The 15,464-nt window shown below is 40.5% G+C and overlaps 1 protein-coding gene across 1 annotated transcript in view; it reads left to right on the top strand.

Moving 5' to 3' along the window:
* arhgap39 (Rho GTPase activating protein 39) overlaps nt 1-15,464 on the top strand; it is a 439,818-nt gene that overhangs the window by 359,593 nt on the left and 64,761 nt on the right. The gene's annotated exons all lie outside the window — the stretch shown is intronic.

Here is a 15,464-nt window from a genome sequence, read left to right as displayed (position 1 = left end):
CACACACTCAGGCAAATGGAGAAGAGGTGGTGGAGCCATAGAGGTAGCAGTCTCTCAACTGTCTTCCCACCATTCTGCTGCTGCAAATGGCATTCAATTCTTGTTTCTCATACTTGAGACACCCTAGCAACTCCTCAGATGAGCCAAACAAGCCCATTGTGGTTTCTGTTGCACTTGCTAAATCAGACATTAGGTCTTCTTTTCCTCCCACTGCTAACCCGGTGCTGAGTGCCAAAGTGGATCTTTTTGTTCTTGACATTGTTCTTTAAGGTGGTTCACTATCCTTCTAAGGAATTGTTTTCCTCTAGGAGGTGCTAGCTCCCTGGAAATACATTCATTTTGCAATTGTGGCGTCTTAAGTAACCTGAACCTAAATAGATATATTATAAAGAGGCGATATCCCTCCCTTAGTGAAACGGCGGTAAGAAATCACATAAGAGAAAAAAACTTAGCTTTCTGTTATGACAGTTTATGTGGCATAACATTCGGGAAGCCTTGACAAGACCTTGTGTAGAGTCTGCCATTTTCATCTCTGCGTTGGAAGGGTTTTCAGGATCGAATGACATTATATCCCATCTGTCTGTCGGCTTCGAAGGTGTGCCAGGCAATGTTCCAAGGCTTTATACTCTTTCTCCATGTGCAGGCCCCCACTTAGGGGAATCATGCTATTCCAAACAAGGAAAAGAAGATCCAATATAATGCTGACTCTAACACACAGAAATAGTGCATGTTGCCCATTTTGCAGTTGTCCTTAACTTGTCTTGTCTTAAGATGCTTGCCTTGCAATTCTAAATACTGGGCCCCAGGACTAAATCTGGCTTTGTGTTAGCTGTACATGTGAGAAGAAAAGAAAAGCAGATTTAAAATATTTGCACAGAGAACAGTGACATATTAAACTTATATTCTGATTACAGGAATGCTCACCATTGCTGCACCTGAAGGAATTCTGTTTGTGGCATTGCAGGCTTGCCATTTTTTATAGGTACCCCTGTCGCTGACTCTGAAGCTGCTCATTTGCATGATGGAATGCTAGCTCATACTATGGCTGACTCATTCCTAGCTGATGCAAGTTGTCAGTGCTTTTACAGTATTATTTATTACCAAACCATGGTGCCCTTGTGCAATGAATGCCAACCACATGTGTCACTAGAGCAATCGCCAGCAGACTCATGTTAACAACTGCTTTTTTCCCTGTGTCCTAAAAATAGCCAAGCACACTCATCATGTCCCAGTTTAAAACAACACACACATTTCTGGTTCTTTGGGAAAAAGCAGAAAAGGCTGCGAGGGCTCTGAGGGCAGATAAAGAGGCGTTTGTTAGAGGAATCTGTGAGCAAGTGACACATCATCTGTGGTCTAGAGACCCATGTCCTGCTTACAGAGCAATCAAAGCATTACGCACAACTGAATCTGTTCCTCGGAGAGTTTCAGTCAGAGCAGCTGATGGAACAGTCCTTATGGATGACACTGCAGTTGTGACCCACTGGGCTGGCTACTTTGAGCAGTTGTTCAAAGCTGATCCTCTGGCTAGCATGTTGGATATCTCTTGAGTCCGTGGTTCTTGAGGCTGATCCTCCAATTAGCTGTGAACCACCCAATCTCACTGAAATTGCACAGGTGGTGAACCAGCTGGTTGGGGGTGTGGAGGCTGCAGGGATCTGTGGTATCCGGGGTAAACTTCTCCAGGTTGGTGGTAAGGCCGTCCTCCTGGCATTGCAAGCAACCTTTGCTTCCATTTGGGAGACTGGCATCATCCCAACTGACTGGAAAACGGGACTTATCGTCCCTATCTGGAAAGGGAAGGGTGATTGTCTGGATTGCAACAACTATGTGGGATAACACTGCTCTTTGTGACGGGTAAGGTCCTTGCAAGGGTCGTCCTCAATAGGATCCGTGATCACTTGCTCACCTACCAGCAACCGGAACAGTCTTGTTTTACGCCTAAGAAGTCTACCATCGACCGCATCCTGGTACTGCGGGTTCTCATGGATCGCAAATGCGAATATCGTCAAAGTTTCTTTGCAACCTTTGTTGATTTTCAAAAGGTGTTCGACTCAGTTGATCAAGCTGCCCTGTGGGACATCCTGAGGGTTCGCGGGATCCCCTCGAGGTTGCAGGATATCATGGCCGGCCTGTACACTGGTACTGTGAGTGCTGTGCAGAGTGGATGCAGGACCTCTGTCTTTTTACCAGTTGATTCTGGGGTTCATCAGGAGTGTGTTCTGCCCCTACTCTGTTCAATGCTTGTATGGACTGGGTGTTGGGCAAGGTCATGGGGTCCAGCGGCTGTGGAGCATCTGTTGGTATAGAAGGGTTTATGGATCTTGACTTTGTTGATGATGCTGTTATCTTCGCAGAGTCAATGGAGGCTCTGATCGGGGCGCTCAAGAGACTGAGCGAGGAGTCTGAGTGTCTGGGCTTGCAAGTGTCCTGGGTAAAAATGAAAGAGCCAGGTCTTTAATGACCTCTTGGGCACAGCCATCAGCAGTGTGTCTGTTTGCGGAGAGAGTGTTGACCTTGTGGAGAGGTTTACTTACCTTGGCAGTGACATTCATGTCTCTGGTGACCTTTCCTGTGAAGTCAGTAGAGGGATTGGGAGAGCATGGGGGGGTCATGAGGTCGCTGAAAAGGGGTGTTTGGCGCTCCTGACATCTCTGCAAAAGGACGAAGGTCCAAATCTTTAGACTCCTGGTGCTTCCTGCATTGCTATATGGGTGCGAGACATGGACGCTATCCAGTGACCTGAGATGAAGACTGGACTCCTTTGGTACTGTGTCTCTCCGGAAAATCCTTGGGTACCATTGGTTTGACTTTGTGTTGAATGAGGGGTTGCTCATGGAGTCCCGAATGAGGCACATTACCTGCATTGTGAGGGAGCGTCAGTTACGGCATTACAGCCGTGTGGCACGTTTCCCCGAAGGTGATCCAGCTCGTAAGATCCTTATTGTTGGGGACCCGAGTGGCTGGACTGGGCCAAGGGGTCGCTCATGTAACACCTGGCTGCAGCCGATAGATGGTAATTTCCAGAGGGTGGGACTGGACCGCGTGTCTGCCTGGGGGGGTTGCAAACTGGTATTATGAGTTGTTTCGTTGTGTTGTGGGTGCGGCAACGCACTGTACCAGTGCATGCTCCCCAACCTGACTTGACTTGATATTGGAAAAAAAAGACATAGCTGCACTGGGGGAACTTTAGTGGAGAAGTGACTTGTCTGATTCTGGGACTGAGATACGGTATGAGCCATGTGGAGGGATTGGAGGAGATGAACCTCTCAGTTTAAGCAAATGGACATTAAGAGGAGACATGATTGCAGTGTTTACAATTATGAAACGAATTAGTACAGTGATCCCAGCTGCTACCTTAAAATTAATTCTTCAACAAGGACACAGTGGGAAACTTGTTAAGGGCAAACATTTCAGAAATGTTAGAAAGTTTTTCTTCACACAGAGAATCATGCATTTTGAATAAATTATCAAGTAGTGTGGACTTTAGAGACCTTCAGATCTTGACTTGAAGTTATTTTGGAAAAATTAGGTGAATAGGTTGGCAAGCTTGTTGGGCTGAATGGTCATTCCTTATCAAAATTGTTATGATGTTGTAGTGTGTTGCAGGGAGAGATGTGAGGCTCTCTTTGGCACTGATGTGCTTAAACAGGCTGAAAACAAACTGATAGAACTAAAGAACAAAACATGGCACATTTCCAAATGTACATATCTTCCAGAACAGATTCTGACATGAGTGGAATGGCGGCAGTTTGCAGAATGTGGCAATGTCAAAACACAGCCCTTTAAGCCTTGGTCCTTCCCTGTTGGAGGTCCCTCCATCCAGTCTCTGCCCAGTCGGTCAGTACAGAGGCTGGGAGAAGCCCGCCTCAGTGTGGAGCTTGCTTTTTCTCATTTGAAAAGAGTTTCTGGTGAAGTCTGTGAGTGTGCTGGGTAATGGATTGTCACTTTATATTCTGTCCCCATTTTTACCAAATTAGGTTCCAGTTCCCCACAAAGCTGTCCCAGAACATATGGATAGACAGATGAAACAGGACAGGGCAATCCTGAAAAATAAATCAGCCGATGACTATCTGGTTGTAGTAAGTGGCCCTGCAAGTAGACTTGTTGAACTGCACAACTTTATTCTCTGTAACTTATGGATGTTCTATGTTACTACAATTGATGGATGATTAAATAAATGAATCCTCACTCAGTACTGGTGAGATCTAAACTGTCCGCTTCAGTGAAGGAGACTCTGGAGACACTGATAATCATTATCTTCTATGTTTAGAAGAGTGCTGCTTTCTTTTTCACATTGTTATCATCTCCCAGCTGAAAGCCATTTTATCAGATTATGCCTTCAGATTCTGATTTGTCAAGATTCGATTTAGCATGGCATCCCTGTATAGCTATTCTTTTGTGTTTGCATGGTGTCTCTTAGCAGCCTCCTGCCTTCACTGCTGGAGATCAGTCTGCCCAAATTCTCCTTAATGGATCTATGTGGAGGCTAAGAGTCCACCCCTTTTTAAGTGGTCATGTAAGTGGTGGGGGCGAATAAGTGGAATTTGGACATCTTTTGAACAGTAAATACACTGTCACGGTTTAAGTAACATTTAAAAAAATTTCCTTGTAAGCCCACTTTTTGTCCTTTCGATACATCTTTCTAGACATTATAGATCCCAAAAAACTACAATCTGTAGTTATTTTTTGTATTTAAAAATTTTGAAAGATGTTATTTAGTATTGTTTCTGTAACTGCATTTTACTTACTGACAGGTGGTACCATATTGACCAATGGTTGCTTTGATGACCCAATGCTCTGCTTCTGAGCCATCTGTCCCAGAAGTGCGTGCCGTGACATGACACCCATAATGCAGGTAAAGTGGTGGCTCTGAGGCTAGGGATCTGCACTGGCAATTGGAAGTTTGCCGGTTCGAATCCCGTAAATGCCAAAAGGGACTGTGCTCTGTTGGGCCCTTGAGCAAGGCCCTTAACCTGCAATTGCTGAGTAGTGAGAAAAGCACTATATAAATGCAAAGAATTTATTTATTTTAATGGCTATAAGCCTGCAACGCACAGTGAGCTGCATCCAAGATTGTGAATATTTAAAGACTTTTCATGCATTCCCTATTATCGTTAGGTATTAGGAATGAAGACAAACGAAAGGTTTATTGGGCGTGATGTTTGATTTGCAGATTGGCTGTGCTTTCCTGGGCTTGACTTCTTTTCTTTGCTTCCTGGTTCCTCATGTATGCATGTAGCCAAAGGTTTGAAGTGTGCCACTGATCTGTGAGGTTTATTCCATAGAAATTATTTAATTTAAAACTGATATTTGACAGAGACAGAGAGAGGTTGGAAGCATGAGGCCATAAATAAATACAGCTGAAGCCACACAAACCATCTAACAGGGGGAGGCTCTACTGCCATGTAAGCAACCTGACAAGGAGATGGTAAGAGACAACTCAACCAGGCTATTAAAAAAGAGTAGGTGTATTCTGTGGACTGACAGTCAGCTTATGGTCAACAGCTTAGAATCACCACCATACCACTAGGAAAGGATATAATATTTTATTTTATCATACATTGTCCTATATTGTTATAAACAGTACTATATTATATATAGACTTTTGGTTTAGTAAAAGCTGCTATCTCTAATGAACTTATTCTCAGGGTGTATGCGCCCCCTAGTGCATGCAATAAAACCTTGCTTAACTTCCATACAAAATCTTGCTTATGCTGGAAACGCAAAGGTAGCGTATGTACAAAAAATATTGGATTTACAAAACTATACGAATGCCACAGGCCAAGTAATATTCTTTTATAAATGTTGAATCAATTTAAGCTTATGAGCATGTGCTTGTGCTTTTAGACACTCTCTGTCATTTCGCACCCCAGCCTTTCCTACTTGTGTGCAATGAATTGGATTGACCACAGGTGGACTCCAAACAAGGTGAAGAAACATCTCGAAGGTGATCATTAGAATGGGATACACCAGAGCCAAGTGTCATAGCAAAGGGTCTGACCTCTGACTTTAGTATCAATGTTATATTTTGGTTTTTTATTTTTAATAAATCTGCAAAAAAATCCTGCTTTCACTTTGTCATCTTGGGGTACTGAGTGTTAAATTAAATTAAATGATTTCTGCTGAGGGCTACAACATAACAAAGTATAAAAAATGAAGGGTCTGAATACTTTCTGAAGTAACTGCATATACATGTTTTATGTATATTAATATTATTTTATATATATATGTATATGCCCTGCGGTGGGCTGACGCCCTGCCCAGGGTTTGTTTCCTGCCTTGCGCCCTGTGTTGGCTTGGATTGGCTCCAGTAGACCAGACCCCGTGACCCTGTAGTTAGGATATAGCGGATTGGATAATGGATGAATGGAGATACTGTATGTATATTTTTTAATTTGTGTGAGCATATACACAGTATCTCTCTATTATAAAAAAAATCCTGGGAGGGAGACTAGGGAGACGAGACGTGAACTTCTCGAAAGACAATTTGACGTCCCGCGAGAGACTCTTTAAAGTCCCACAAGACAAGGCAGTGAGACAACATTTAAAACAAATTCACGGACATCTAACCAAGCAGTTGTTGGAATGCTTTTGGCAGACAGACATCATGTGCTGCCAGCTCTTAAAACAACGACATGCGACAAGCAGAGCACGCAGCTCACCAGTAGCAACAAGCCAACAGATGATCCGACTGCAACTCCTTAGCGTGCGTTCAGCCCCCCCAAAATAGCGCGAGTGGCAGAGACATGAAGTGGCAAAAGGACAGCTGCTGTACAGGCTTTTAAAAGATCGACGTGCAGTGCGACAAACAGAGCACGCAGCTCGCCAGCAGCAGAAAGACAGCAGCTGATCCGACGGCATCTCCTTAACGTGCGTTCAGCCACCACCCCTTCACAACACGAGCAGCGTTGTACGTCCTGCGAGAAAGATTTAACCATGCCCGTGGCCGGAAATAAAGGACAAGTATTTCAATTCCCATGAATATAACAATCTCTTTAAATTGTATATCCAGTAAAACAAACCCGGGGGTGGACGAGCAAAGTGAGCAGGGGGTGGAGCCCCCTAGTATAATAAACAAACATGTGACGAATTGTCAGCGATAATAGTTTCGAAAGACGGAGATATCAAATACTGAGTTTATATTCAGGTTTATGCAAAAGCACAGCACAATTCGTCACAAGCGGAAGATCCGGGAAATGACTAGCGTGTAGGGCCCACACTATTTGACATGTCCATTGAAGAGTTCAAAAGGAAAACCTAGAAAAGTATATAGAATTTAACTGACACCTTTATCCAAGGCAACTTACACCATTTGAAAAAAATTATTTTGTGTTTCCAGTTGGAGCGAAGGCAGGTGAACTGACTTTTTCATGGTCACACTGTGTCAGTAGCAGGATTTGGACCCACATGGTTTGAATTCCTATGTCCAAAGTCCTAACCATTACACCACAGACATGAATAAGTTCAAGCTACTGCTTTCAAGGTAAAATTGAAACAATAAACTAATTCATAGTTGAAGTTGCACAGAACTTTTCTCCATCTTAACATAGTTTGCAAAGTTGCCAATGGTTTTCAATTTTTCAAGCTTTGTACAGCACAGTTTTTTTGAGATATCTTAATGGAAACATAATTATCTCAACAAATTTCTTTAAAAAATAAGCTAGGCCGCTGGGGGCCGAGTTGTTTCATACAGACAGACAGACAGACAGACGTGGCTATCACAGTAGATGCTTTGACCATTATATGCGAATGCACCTAAAACAGAAAAGGAGTTGGGTTACACCATAGCACCTCACCTTTTTCATGTTGTCAAGGAGGACTCTGTTTTTCCCATTTTGAATGCTGGCTAATAATTGGGCACATGACCCACCAGAGTGTTTCCCGAAGCACCATGGTGGTCTTGTTTCTCACAAGACTTTCCTTTTCTCACTCCCAGTGCACTGTGTTTTCTTCATCAGCCTCTTGTACCAGTCATCATCTCTTCCATGTTCTTGCTTCCCTCCTTTCTCTATCATTTTTGAACCCGAATAATTTTGTAGTTCTCCATATCTTTTCCTTATTCACTTTATCTCCTTTTCAGTTGCTGCATTGTCAGTCTCCTTGTTTCTCTCCACGACCTTCACTGTTAAATTCAAATAATGAATAAGGGATAAAAAAGACAGCAAAAGCATGAATGGAGACAGGATCTCGCTTTATCTGTGGTGCTGTCTTGGCTATAAAGATATTTGTGGTTACTTTCTGTTTTACTCTTTAAAGCAGAGCTTCTTAAACCATCAATAAATGAATAAATAAATAAACAAACAAACAAATAAATAAATAACCATCTGGGAGACTTCAAATCCATCCGTCTACATTCCAAACCCGCTGTTTTTAGTACAGGGTTGAAGTCAATCTATCCTGAGCTACCAGTCCTAAAATGATATTAATAAGATGTGGAATTCTGCTGATAAATTTTGGCATGTCACAGAAATGATATAGCAAATAAAATATTAAATGTTACATGAATAAATGTTTATTGCATTCCAATAAAATTTAACAAACCCAGTTTTGTAATTCTTGGATTGACACCAAAGTGAAGAAAGCAGGAAATGACTGCCTGATTAATGAAGGCAGGAGTCCAATTGAAAACTGAAGTTGTTTGGACCAAAATCCTACCACCACAATGAGACTTGAGGAACACTGGTTTAAAACGCCTCTGAAAGGTGAATTTTTGTCTTCCATCCATCCAATGTGTCTAATGTGCATATTACACACCGTTCAACTCACCTTAATGTCTAGTTATACAAGAAATTGAGCTTTTTAGGGTTACCTCTATTTTTGGCCTTCTGGACACAAAAAAAGATTTCCATGCCATTTTTGGACCATATTATGTGCAAACAAATTACATTTATAATAAAGAGCAAAACAGTAAGTGTCCACTGCAAAAATGATAAGAAGGACTTGACGTCGTGTATGCCACATCAACTCTACCCAGGGATTCACCACCTAATGTGATACAAGGGGTTACAGTTACTCCTTTTTGCAAAACTATAGACTTGTGGAGTGTCATTTTATGCAATTTCAAGGTTGCTGATCACAAGTGTGATAAGATTTGTTATATTTTATTCTTTACTGGTGGTCCTAGCCCTCTAAGAGCCACCCTCAGAAGGTTAAAAGTATTAAATTTCAAACATAAACATGGCGGGTACATTTTAGACTACTTCAAGGTCATTAATTACAAATATGTTTGTTTTTTGATCCTCTACTAGGATCTGGCACTTTATGATAGGATGAAAGTGACAAAATTTCTATTAAAATGACGAATAATTAGACTTTAAGTATTTAAATTGAAGCAGACATTTTAATATTTCAAATATCTGATGCAACTGTTCTTGTATATTATGTACTGCTACCTCATGAAGTAAATCATTAAATTTCTTATGAACTGCCCGAATTCTGGTGGTTTACACTGTTTTACATTGTTTTCTTGTAGTTAGCGCTTTCAGAGCATAGCATTACTCTCCCAAGGAAATGAGTTGTTGCAGGTGTAAATTGCAGGGTTGTGGTCAGCCGTCTAAGACGTTGTGTTGAAATATCAGTAATCAACCAAGACCTCAGCATTAATGTTTGCAAGTACCATTCAATGCGTATGCCATTTAGTACAGGTTTCATAAAAGCAGGGTTAATGTTTGTGATGTGCCATCTGTTGGAATGACAATTGCAATGCATTTTATTACTAAAAATATTTGTGATGTGCCATCTGTTGGAAATACAGAGACATAGCAACCAGATGGAAAGAATTCAGAAAGAATTTATTGGGTGACCTTGTTCGTTTAATTTTTTTTCATTGTGAGGCTGGCCTAGGAAGACATTTTTTTCCCAGCACTCCGTGATGCTTTGCAAGGCCAGTATGACATCATAGAGCTGTTGCAGCCAATGTTGATTAGTTCGGACTTTTCCATGCCATCCCCAATTCCCTTTTCTCTCAAAACTGCTGTTGCCGTTCAAAAAATTATACTGTTAAGTTGTGAAAGTAGGCATTAACCAATAGTGTTTTTGAACTGGTGAATTACCAGGACAAGTTGCTGAAAGTAGTGATTGTATTAACCTGTGGTAAATATGAGTACAAGAAACACTTGCTTAGAATTACTGCACTAAGAGGCTACCTTAATTGGCCAGAGCAGGTCCATTTTGTCACACGCTAATTGACACTGAAGCTCAACTTAAGAAAATTAGCTCCTTTTCGGGCATTCATAGTAATGATTGCATCAGACCTCCTTCTGCTAAGAATCTTGGTGTCATTTTTGATTTGTCCATTTCTTATTCTACCCACATAAGTCACATTCAGAGACTTTTTTACTTCCACTTCCATAACATATCTTGTGTTCATCCATTCCCCTCCTTTTCTGATGCTGAGAAATGTATCCATTCTTTTATGACATCCAACATCAACAACTTTTAACTCCCTATTGGTAGTGCCTCTTCTAATTTGTTAATCACAGGTTTAAAACACTCCTGCAAAAGTTCTTATACAAACCTGAAATGGGATGGGGAGCACATCACACCCATCCTGCCCCTCCTTCACTGGCTCCCTGTGTCTTATAGCACTGAATATAAAATTCAATTAATAACTTACAAAGCTTTAAAAGGCCTTGCACCAGACTACTTCGATAACCTCCTCCATCACTATGCTCCTGTTTGCCTACTAAGGTATACTGATTCTGGCATTCTTGCTGTGCCCCAAACTAATCCTGTGCCAGAGCCTTCAGCTCTATAGCGCCTCCCGAAATTAACAAGAGCAGCTGACTCGGTTCTTACATTCAGGAAGGCATTCAACTGACCCTGACATTTGGACCCTCCTGTCAATTTACCCATTCCAGCTGCTCGAGATTATTTGCATTTAAATCACAAATTATTTATTTGTTCATGGTTTTCTTGTAATATTTGGGATATTTTGTATTATTATAGTATTTTGGTTTATTGTCTCATATTTTCTGTGTCTAGTGTTTTATTTTGTATATACTGTACTGTGTTGTTCATTTTGAATTTGAAGTGAAGTGCTTTGAGCATTGGGAAGGTTCATATTGGGCAAAAGTTGGACTGGAGGATGCAGTTATCAACCTGCTCCACTAGGCTTATTCTCACCTGGACAAAGCTAGCAGCAGTATGAGGATTCTGATTTTTGATTTCTCTAATGCTTTCAATGCCATCCAGCTATCCCTGTTAAGGGGTAACTTCACAGATATGCAGGTGGGTGAGATTAGGGTGTCCTAGATAATGTCCACAGGCTTCGGTCTGTAAGACTCAATGACTGTGTTTCTAATATGGATGTGAGCAACACTGGAACACCACAAGAAACAGTCCTGTCTCCATTTCTCTTTAGTATGTACACCTCAGACTATAAATTTGGCCCCATGGGCATGTCAGTTTCAGACATTCTAAGATGATTCTACATTTACAGGGTATATTGATATCTATCTATTATATAGTGTCTTTCATATCTATCTATTATATAGTGTCTTTCATATCTATCTATTATATAGTGGCTTACATATCTGTCTATCTATCTATCTATCTATCTATCTATCTATCTATCTATCTATCATATAGTGGCTTAAATATCTATTTATCTGTCTATCTATGTATTATATAGTGTCTTTCATATCTATCTATCATATAGTGGCTTACATATCTATCTATCTATCTGTCTATCTATCTATCTATCTATCTATCTATCTATCTATCTATCATATAGTGGCTTACATACTGTATCTATCTATCTATTATATAGTGTCTTTCATATCTGTCTATCTATCTCAAAATGTATTGTATTGTTATTATTATTATTACTATTAATTCAGGAAGCTTTGAATTCTTCTGCAGGAATCTGCATCTGAAGTATCTGCTTGTAAATTTAACTGTTGACGACCGATGATTTTCAACCACTCCACTGACAATTTACCTGTCAAACCAGGTCTGTCTTTGCTAGAGCCCACCCTCGCAGGTTTGTGTCAGTGACAGTTTTGATTGAAGGCCTATATCGTGTTACATGTAATGTCACTGAAATAGACAAATGAAGAAATGAGTAAATATATAAAGAAATGTGCTACAAAAACATTTCATGACACATTTAATTATTTATGGTCACATATCATTTTGTTGTTATTTATTTATTGTCAAATTTCAGAATCCTTGTATGTATTTGCAGGTTATTTATTCATTTTTGTCTAAAATTTTCTTCCATAGTGGCATAAAGGTTCCCCATCAGACTTTTGAACCTGTAGGATTTCCTTCTCTTTTAGTTTATTGTTCACGTAGCTATCTGGCTTTAAGAAAAAAGCAAATGCTTCAAATACTAGAAACTGTCTGTCTTGGCTTTAAGTAGTTTGTTTTAAGCAAAGCTTAGCGGCTGCAGTGCTGCATTTATAAATGATCTTATTAAAGAAGGCAGAATCTTTAAGCCAGGTGATGAATGTGCAAGAAAATCACTTGGCTCGTGTAATGAGGCTGCGTAATTACTGTTACAAGTCTTCTCTGAATCTGCCTTTTGACTCCTGTAGCAAAAGAAATCGTTTGTGCTTCAGAATGCTCGCCTTGCATTTGTCTGCAGGGCCCGCAGGCTGGGAGCTGAAGTCTTGATTAATCAGCTTGTGAGTTCCATTACCTTTCATTTGTTGCTCGCTCCACCTCCCTGAGATGTTCACGTTAGGTTAACTGGTCCCTCTATAAACTGACTGTGTATTTATTTATGTGCTATAGATGGCTATCATGCCATCCAGGGTTGGTTCCTCTCTTACAGCCAGCCCTACTGGGAATAGTCACTTGGTCTTTGTTGGAAACAAACAAGTTTAGAAAATACCAAGCGATTTGTTTTTTGTTAGAAGATACAGTCTAATGAGTCACAATATAACTAAGGCTATGACATTCATTTTATAACATAATAATAACTTGAATATTCACAGTCTAAAGACATGCCCGTTGGGTGTACAGGCAATGCTTAATTTGTTCCTGATGTGTTTGTTCAGGCTGTGCTGGACTGGCACCCTGCCCCTTGATGTTCCTGTCTTGTGCCCAATGCTTGCTGGGATGGACTCCAGCTGCTCCCCCTATGACTCTACCCTGGATAAGCAAGATTAGAAGATGGATGGATGACTGGATTATACAGTAGTTTCTAACTGCAATAATCACCATCCTAATGTTAGAATTAATTTGATGAATTGTCCAAGTGACAAAGGAGTGCCTTTAATCTTCTTATATAATACACTACTGCGGCTGTCCGTTTGTCTGTCCAGGATTTTAAATCACCTATAGCTCGCAAACCATTTGACGTGTTGACCTGAAATTTGGTACACATATACTACGTTGCGTCTGCTATTCACTTTCGGGTAATGATTGACCTTCAAGGTTATTCCCTTTTTATTTTAATTTTATTTTATTGAAGGACCAACTCTCGGCAGTGGCCAGCAGGGCGGCTGTGCAGTGTTCTCATTCCCTACCACCTTCGCCATCACTTCCCCTACCTCTTCATATTTTAAATCATTCTTGAGACAGATTGAAGACTTAAGTGCCAGTTTAAGTGAAAAATTAAGGAAAACGTACTAAGTAATTGCAACACAAACACTAACTTGATCAGTTTTAACGGGAAAAAGATGCAGATGAAAGAAGTGAAGAAGCGGGCCGCTAGGGTGGAGAAAAGAAGAACTGCTCAGGAAGCAGCAAGCGCATCAACCTCTGAGCAAACAAATGCTAAACGTACAGAGAAAGAGGATGAAAACTATGAATGCTTGTAGTCAAGTGTATTCACTGCAGGTTATCGTGCAGTGCGCCATTACTGGTTATAATAATAATGATAAAACATTTTATTTATATAGCACCTTTCAAATGCTCTAGACACTTCACAGAGTGTTAAAAAGAACAGCAGATTTGAAAAAACATTACAAAAATGTAAGGGCCGTATAAGATTGTCTGAATTTTTTTTTTTTTTAAAAACATGGTGGGCATGTGAAGGTCGTCAGGCAGTGGTTCAACTGTCAGGGGAAACAGAATCCTAAGGGAACTCTGGATTAACACAAATCATTTCCTTAAACCGCCAGATGCACCCACGACTTCCATTAGAGAAACATGAGCATTTTACTCGTTATTGTGGAGGACAAGCAGCCCAGGAACAGTTGTGGGTGTCTGGTCTTATAGTTTTACAAGGCATCCCCTGACCTAACTGGAACTGTCACCAACAGAAGTTGACCAAAGTTATTGGGAACCTTAGATATCAGCTGTTGCTGATACAGCAATGACCAGATTCAGTGTTTGATTCCAAGAAGTTAAGTCTCTGAGATAGCAATGCTAATCACTGTGCCACAGAGCCGCCCTTCTGACAACCTTTTTTTTGTATGCAGAAGCATATGTGTCCCTTCTTTCACACTATAATAAAAGCTTTTTGAAACTGCTCAATCACTCTCGACCAAAATGTTTACCATGCAAGCATGTTTTGTAGTTCATAGCATCACTAGCTGTACATACAACCCATCTAAAACAGGTTAAAATCTAAGTAATCAACGTGGACTCCATGTTTTTTATTTGATTCATGGGTTGTCCATTTGGTCTGATATAATAATATGCACCAGGTCCCTTTTCCTTTACGGATAGAATCGTCCATTTTCACAGCTTTCTCTTGTTGAACTGAGCATTCGTATAGCCGAAGTGTTTTGCTGGGAAAATGAGGCTATGTTCGCTATCACATTAGTCTGGTTTAGTGATTTTAGCTTAGTCATATCGTGGCTTTTGGTTGATTTATCGTTATTTTCACTCACACATGTGAAGACATCGGTCATTGGCATTACAGCTATAAACCTCATTCGTGTGGCCCAAGAAAATGCAATAAGTCGCTGCCACACTGCTGTCAGACAACAAGATATGCAGATAAGACCAATTTTCATATTGGTAGACATTTATTTATTTTTTTTATTATTATTTTTGATTTTTGTTTTTTTATTTTTACCCTTCTTTTATTTGTTTTGCCTATTTTTCATTTTTTCTTCCTAACCTTAGCAACCGGATGGGCACCCAGGTAACACAGACACACACACATAGCCTCTTGCCCTTTTATTAAGGTGGATATTCTTTAACAAGAGCTTCTCTGTCAGTGAGTGGAGCCTTTGAATTTTCAAACAGTGCAATATCAATTTCCAGACCTACAGAGATGCCATTTAGCTGTGTAATTTTTTATTTTTTTTTTTACTCAGACAGGTTGTTTTATCTTTTTGTCGCGGCCCTGTGTTCTGTAATTGGAAGTTTATTTAAAGTGGTGATGGATAAATAAAGAAGTCAACTTCACGCAGGCTTTTTGTCTCAGGCGGTTGCACAAATATTCAGTTAGATCTGGTGCTGAACTTGAATTCGCTCTCCCTGAGAAACACAGACTGCGGCCTGTCAATTCAATTTGGAGGCCGGTAGCAGAGCGAAACCTTCTGACAGGTCTGATTAAA

The sequence above is a fragment of the Polypterus senegalus genome, chromosome 5 (assembly GCF_016835505.1).
Source record: "Polypterus senegalus isolate Bchr_013 chromosome 5, ASM1683550v1, whole genome shotgun sequence".
Lineage (NCBI taxonomy): Eukaryota > Metazoa > Chordata > Cladistia > Polypteriformes > Polypteridae > Polypterus > Polypterus senegalus.
This window is presented reverse-complemented; position numbering and strand designations above follow the sequence as displayed.